This window comes from Apodemus sylvaticus, chromosome 1, assembly GCF_947179515.1.
Source record: "Apodemus sylvaticus chromosome 1, mApoSyl1.1, whole genome shotgun sequence".
NCBI lineage: Eukaryota > Metazoa > Chordata > Mammalia > Rodentia > Muridae > Apodemus > Apodemus sylvaticus.
The window spans coordinates 56,789,539-56,796,571 of NC_067472.1; the positions used below are offsets into that span (position 1 = coordinate 56,789,539).

The 7,033-nt window shown below is 48.9% G+C and overlaps 1 long non-coding RNA gene and 1 pseudogene across 1 annotated transcript; one reads left to right on the top strand and one right to left on the bottom strand.

Moving 5' to 3' along the window:
• Positions 1-647: 647 nt before the first annotated feature.
• Positions 648-2,850, top strand: LOC127678445 (uncharacterized). Its single transcript, XR_007976564.1, has 4 exons — positions 648-955; positions 1,065-1,122; positions 2,289-2,542; positions 2,720-2,850. It is a non-coding gene; the product is annotated as an uncharacterized LOC127678445 (long non-coding RNA).
• A 460-nt stretch (positions 2,851-3,310) lies between these two features.
• Positions 3,311-3,635, bottom strand: LOC127678449 (COP9 signalosome complex subunit 9-like; annotated as a pseudogene).
• Between the last annotated feature and the right edge of the window lie 3,398 nt (positions 3,636-7,033).

The window sequence follows — 7,033 nt, forward strand, 5'->3', positions numbered from 1 at the left end:
TCATTTTATCTATGCAGCTAAGGATGGCCTTGAGATTTTATAACAAATTTTTATTTTCTGTGCATGTGTGTTTTGCCTGCAAATATGTCTGTATGCCCCTGCATGCCCGGCACCAAGAACACCAGGAGACAACCTTCTGGAATTAGAGTCACAGATGATTATGAGCCACCATATGGACGCTGGGAACTAGACCTAGGTCCTCTGGAGGAGAAATTAGTGCCCTGATCTGTTAAGCCATCTCTCCAGCCCCAGCCCTTGAATTTTTGATCCTCCTCACAAGTACTGAAGCAGGTGTCGCCTGCCCCTGCAGGGACGTTTATTCTGACCCATTTCTTGCATTCCTTACCATCAGCTAGAATTGGGAAGCAAGGTGTTGAGTCATCTATACACAGGAAGGCAAAGGCTTGCTGAGGGGAACCACTCTGGGCTGGAGACTGCTGCTCAGGGAATGAGGAAGCGTCTCTTGGGGACATAACCCAGGAAGGACCACTTTCAGTTTCAGCACACTAATCACGGATGGCTAATGAGAAAGCCTCCCAAGGCGGAGATAACAGCAGTTCTATGAAGTCACCCTTGTCCCTGTCCTGGTGGTGGGCGGTGCCACTTGAGAGGAAGTGGGAGCTCAGCTCTGCTGCTTGGGACGCATTGCCTGCCCTTTGCTGTGCTTTCCTTAAATCACACAGATTTCCAGGAAGCTCGTTGGAACCTCTGGAGAAGGGCAGGAAGTATAAACAGTACACAGCGGAGCTGTGGAGGCGGCAGCTGGGACCCCAGCACCTAGATTCTCTCTCCCAAAGCCTTTTTGCCTTTGTGACCTAGACCAAGGCCTGGTTTCTCTGGGTGTCAGTTTTCTCATCTATAAAAATGAAAATCCTACGGGGGCAGCAGTGGTGCATGCCTTTAATCCCAGTGTATGGGAGATCTTTGTGAGTTCGAAGCCATCCTGGTGTGCAGAGTGAGTTCCAAACAGCCTATACTACACAGAGAAATCCTGTCTTGAAAATCCAACCAGCCAGCAAACCAAGAAACAAATAAATAAAATGAAATTCCACTCTCTTTGCCAGAGCTCTCCTCATGGCTGAAGCTACTCATGGATGGTGGTCACTGGTGAGCTCGGGAAGGGTGAGTCTACTTGTTCTTGTCCTTGGAGAGCAGCCAGCAAGGGGCAAGCAACCAGAGGCCTGACTGGAGTGGAATGCAGACTGCCCTTTCCAGGGAGGTCAGCAATTCCCAGGGCCCAACACAAGAGGCTGCCAACCCAGCACCTCAGACGGTGCCAGGAGGGTAAGGATGGACCAGAAAGCACCTGGGCTGGGCTGGTGGAGAGGTGCTCACCACCAGAGGACCCTAGAAATTATCTATCCAGCCCCTATAGGGACTTTTATCCTGACCCGTCTCTTTCCATTCCTTGCTATCAGCTAGCATTGGGGAGCAGGGTCTTGGGAGTCATCTATACACAGGAAGGCAAAGGCTTACTGAAGGAAAAATTTTAGGCAACTGATTCCTGGTCAGGGACTAGGGAAGCAACTCTTGGGGACATAACCCAGGAAGGACCAGTTATAAAATCTCCTGGCTTTATAACTGGGGAAACTGAGGCTCAGTAAGAGGAGGGAACAGTCAAGTCAAAATGGCAAAGCCAAAGAGATTGCCACTGTGTGTGTATGAGTGTGTATGTAAATGTTCCTGTGTATGCATATATGTGGAGGTCAGAGGTCAACCTCAGTGAATCCTCTCTACCTTGTTAGGTTTATTTCTCCCCCTCCCCACTGGTGTGTGTGTGTGTGTGTGTGTGTGTAGAACAAAAGAAGGGATCAGATCTTGCAGAGTTGGAGGTACAAGTGGTTATAACCCACCTGCCATGGGTGTTGGGAACCGAACTCAGTGCTCTGAGGGGTCAGTAAACACTCCTAACCACTGAACCATCTCTCCAGTCTCTTTACCTTGGTCTCAGTACAGGTCTCTCACTGAGACTGGACTTTGCCCATTAGGCTGAGCTAGAGGACCAGTGGGCCTTTGCATAAGTGTCACCAGGCCCTATGGAGTTTTAGGTTGCTACAATGTTTTGTTTTGTTTCATTTATTGTTGTGGGCTGTGGGGATCCAACTCAAGTCCTCACATCCACACTGCAAGCTGTGAGCTGTCCCAGCCCTCCACTGCTCTCATCTTATTCCTGACTCCCCTGGCCTCCGTGTCCCATTCCCCTCTCCTGTCCTCATCAGGAGCTCGCAAACCCTCTGTCCCCGTGCTTAGTTCACAGCAAAGGTCTTTGAACATCTACTGCACGGCAGGTCCTGTCCTAGGCAACAGGAAACATCTATTTAAGAATAATCCAACCTCATCCGTGGCTACAAAGGAGTTTGAGGCCAGCTGGGCAACATGAAACCCTGTCTTAGAAAACAGAACAGTCGTGGCTGGAGCGATGCGATGCCTCAGCAGCTAAGTGTATTGGAATCAGGCACCTCCACCGCCCACTCCAGGGACCCAGCGACAGTAAGATGAGTCCTCACTACCTGCCAAGATGTGACACATTCCTACTGTCCCCGTGAGTCCCATATCCTCCCCCTGCACATATGCCATATCCCCTCACAAAAGGCTAGGCCCTCCTCTCCCTGCTCCGTTTCCTCCACCATCCCTCAGGGGCAGCCTCTGTACACCCACTCCTCAGTAAATCCACGTGAGAGCTGTTGCATGGTAAGACTTTCTGGTGTCTGTCACTTAGGTCACAACATTGGTGCTGAGTGACTCTGAAGGCTCTGCTGGTGCTGGAGCTCCTTCCTCTCTGTGGGCTGAAACCACACACCAGGGCCCTATTCCCAGTCCACCTGCAACAGGCGCTCCATGCGAACCTGGACATTGGTAAGTCCCTCCTCCCCGGGATCTGAGGGGGTGACTGTTCAGTGGCCAGCACCCCTCTGGAAAAGGAGGTAACCCCAACCCCAACCATGGTCTTAAAGGCTTCTCTCTCTCTCTCTCTCTCTCCCTCTCTCTCTCTCTGTCTCTGTCTCTCTCTCTCTGTCTCTCTCTCTGTCTGTCTCTCTCTCTCTCATAAACACTCCATCTTCCCCCCTCCCCTCCCTTATCCCTCCCCTCTTTCTCAGTGGACTCTGCCTATTCAGGATTTTAGTCCCAGTCCTCGCCTAGCACTGTGACCACACACCAGGTAGCCTGTGCCTTCTTATTTCATTCCTCCCTGTGTCCTTGGGACATCTTGGGCCTGTGACTCTTCTCCTCACCCGTGGGAGCTGGAAGTTGTGTCTTGACCATACCTCTAAGTTCCCCCTTGGGATGCCTTTTGGAGAATCTCAGACATCAGTACCCAGTTGGCTCAGACGGTTCCGCTATTGGTTGACTAGGTCCTGATTTCTAGTGATATTCACACAATGTCTACAGTCAGCTGGTCCTGTCCCGAGAGACTCCTGACCCATCACTGACATGGAGCATGTATGACGGGACGGCTTCACTGGACATCATCATCATCAAATAGATCTTCAAAATCATTTTAAAAAGTCTGCATGGACTGCCTTCTCATTGGCTGCCAAGTCCATCAAGAGTCCGGTGCTTCCTCCAGCCTCATCCAGGTCCACATAGGGCCCCGCGCCCTCGGGGAACATCTCCTCCACGGCAGGTTTCATCTCGACTCCCGGCTCCAATATCTCTTAGACAACCAATCCAAATGGCTGCCTAATAGCATCTTAGATGCCAGTATTATACAGGACCTGCGTAACTACTGCTGGCGATCAGGTAAATGGAAGGAGGTCCCTATGTCCAAGCTTTCTCTTATCTTTGCTCCAAGCCTTCCCCCTCTTCGTCGTGTTCCTCAACCCAACTCCTTCCAGCTATGAAGTCTCAACCAGAGGAAACCTCCACTGCCCTTGATCCTGAGCCCCTCTTCTTCCTCTCCAGTCGCAGGCCATTCTGACTGTCTCGCTCGGGCACGCACTTTCACCTCACCAGATACCTTCAGTCCCCTCCACTGCTCGCTCCCACTCTGAAGTGGGACACCCTCCATCTCTCCCCACCTGGCCTAACCCAGCCTCAGTTCTCCCTTTGGCCGCTGGGTTGGATGGCCTGGTAAAGGTACTTGTCCCCCTTTTCATTAAGTGAACTCTCTCAAATAGAAAAAAATCTGGGGTCCTATATCTCTAACTCCTTTACTTTCATCAAAGAATTCCAATATTCTACCCAATCCCTATAGTCTCGCCTTCCGTGACATTCTAACAATCTACTTCCCAAGGAGCACAGGTGAGTCTGGTAACAGGCCAGAGCACATGCAGATCAAGTCTACCAAACTCATGTGAGGCAGTTCCATCGAGGATCCCCAATAGAACTATAATACCCAGGGGGCATTCTGGCTAGAGATCAGTTTACAACTTGCCTCTCGGTCATTCTCTGTAAGGCTATCCTTAAACCTTGAGACACTCCAAGAGGCCACCCAGGACAAACATGAAAACCTGCCTCAGTTCCTAGAAGGCCTCACAAAGGTCCTCCTACAGTACACCAATCTAGATCCCCCAAACCAAGAGGGTAAACAGCTCCTCATGACCTGTTTCTTTTCCCAGAGTGTCCCTGATATAAGGGCCAAGCTTAAGTGCTTGGAGAGAGGACCTGTAACTCCACAGGCAGAAGTCTTAGTACTGGCCTTTAAGATGTACCATGGAAGAGATGAAAAAGCCTGCAGGCAAAAATACCAAATGCTGACCAAAGCAGTTCAGCTAGCTTCTGTGACTGCCTGGGCTCCCTTGCCTCCTAAGGCTCGAGGCCCTGCAGGGGTCCCTGCTTCAAAAGGAGTCAGGAGGCTGGACGTGGAAACTTCTGTTTTCTTTGTAAAGTCAGTTATGTCACATGAGGTTTTGCTTATAAGATTCCTTCATGTTAAAAATGATCTGTTTCAGAATTTGGGGACACCATTTAAGATACTAAAATCAGGCTGGAGAGATGGATCAGCGGTTAAGTGCACTGACTGTTCCTCTAGAGGTCCCGAGTTCAATTCCCAGCAACTTCACAGTGGCTCACAACCATCTGTAATGAGATCCAGTGCCCTCTTCTGGTGTGTCTGAAGAGTGCAACTGTGTACTTAATACATAAAATAAATAAATCTCGTTTTTAAAAAAAAAAAATCGGGCTGGAGAGAGATGGCTCAGTGGTAAAGAGAACTGACTGCTCTTCCGAAGGTCCTTAGTTCAAATTCCAGCAACTACATGGTGGCTCACAGCCATCCGTAAAGAGATCTGACCCCTTCTTCTGGTATGTCTGAAGACAGCAACAGTGTACTTACATATAACAATAAATAAATCTTTAGACCGGAGTGAGCAGAGGTCCTGAGTTTAATTCCCAGCAACCACGTGATGGCTCACAACCATCTGTACAGCTACAGTGTACTCATATACACTAAATAAACAATTTTTTAAAAAAATACTAAAATCTAAGCTGATGGTGGGACATATCAGCTATCTCAACACATAGGAGGTTAGAGACAGGGCTCAAGGGTCATCCTCAGCTACAGTTGGCCTGGGCTACATGAGATTATCTCAATCAAAGACATAAGATCTCACAAAGTTTATTTTTGGGGAAATACTTCAGAGATAGATCTGTATGCCCTGCCCCACGACCTGGGTCTGTTCTTCCTCTGCCCCTCTTTCTCCCACACTTTCTGTGCACACATATGACCCCCAGCACACATATGACCCCCAGTACACATATGACCCACAGTACACATATGACCCACAGTACACATATGACCCACGGCTATCATACCTGCTTCCAGATCTTCACAGCTTGTGGTCCTCAAGGAGTGTGGGTAGATCAGGGATCAAGTATCTGCTGCCAGCAAAAGTTCTAAAGGCAGTTTCAGGAGAGGGGAGGAATTTTCTTTTGTTTTTAAAAAGATTGATTTTTATTTGGATTTGTGTATGTCTGTGAGTATATACCACCTTGTGTAGGTGCCCAAGGAGGCCAAAAGAGGGCATTGGAACCTTGTGCTGGTAGCGAGCTGCCTGCGGTGAATATGGGATCTGCACTTGTGTCCTCTGGAAGAGTAGGCTGTGCTCTTACTTCTCCTGCCCCCGGGAGGAGTTTCCAATACCCTTCTGATCATCATCTCATGTCAGGCTAGGGGCACAGGAAGTGTTCTTGTCTAGCAAGTTTGAGACCCTAGGTTTAATCCCTAGCATCACAGAAACAAAATAGCAAGTTCAACAGAACATTTCCTTCCAATATTATATATTGACTTTTTCCCTTTTTTTCTTCTCATCTTTCTAAACATCAGCCTCCCCTCTAGCCCACCACTAGAGATAGTGGAAAAGAAAAGTTATTAGGACACAGGGGAAGGAAACCTGTTTAGAAATAGTTCTTTGGAGGCAAGTCCAATCTTCGTTGTCAGGATATCAGCAGTTCAGTCCAGTAGCAAACACCAAATATGAATCAGCAGCTGTAGTCCAGTCCTCTTAGAAGTCACCACACACGAACCAGCAAGGGCAGTTCAATCCAGAAGAAACTGCAAGACTTGCCAACCAGCCCGAGACTGTGGAAGTGGCAAGAAGCCACTGGAACTTCAGGAGAAGTTCTTTGGCCAGTTTCTCTCTAAGGCATCACCACAAGCAGACGTTGGCAATGCAATGTAAGGCAAACCAATACATGTGTGTTGTTAGCCAAGAATAGGGAAGAGGAGCAAAGCAAAGCAAACCAATGCTCGAGATCCCACAGTCTATGGGGCCATACTGATATTCCTTCTGAACATCATCTGTCCTTTCATGTGTCTGCCATAGCGAACCATTCTTTCACCCGTGTCTGCTTCAGGAAAACATTCTTTCATGTGTCTGTCTTAGCAAGACATCCTTTTACCTTTATGCCCCAGCAAAACATCATTTCACATAACTGATTTTCCAAAGAAACCAGAAGTTTCCACTTCGGAGAGTCATCAGCCCAGGCCTGCCCTAACCCCTACTCCACCCCCCCACCTACCCCTGTCCAAAATGTCACCAAGAGGGACATTGGGCTCTCGACTGCCCCCATATCCCTCATGGAGCAGGGACAT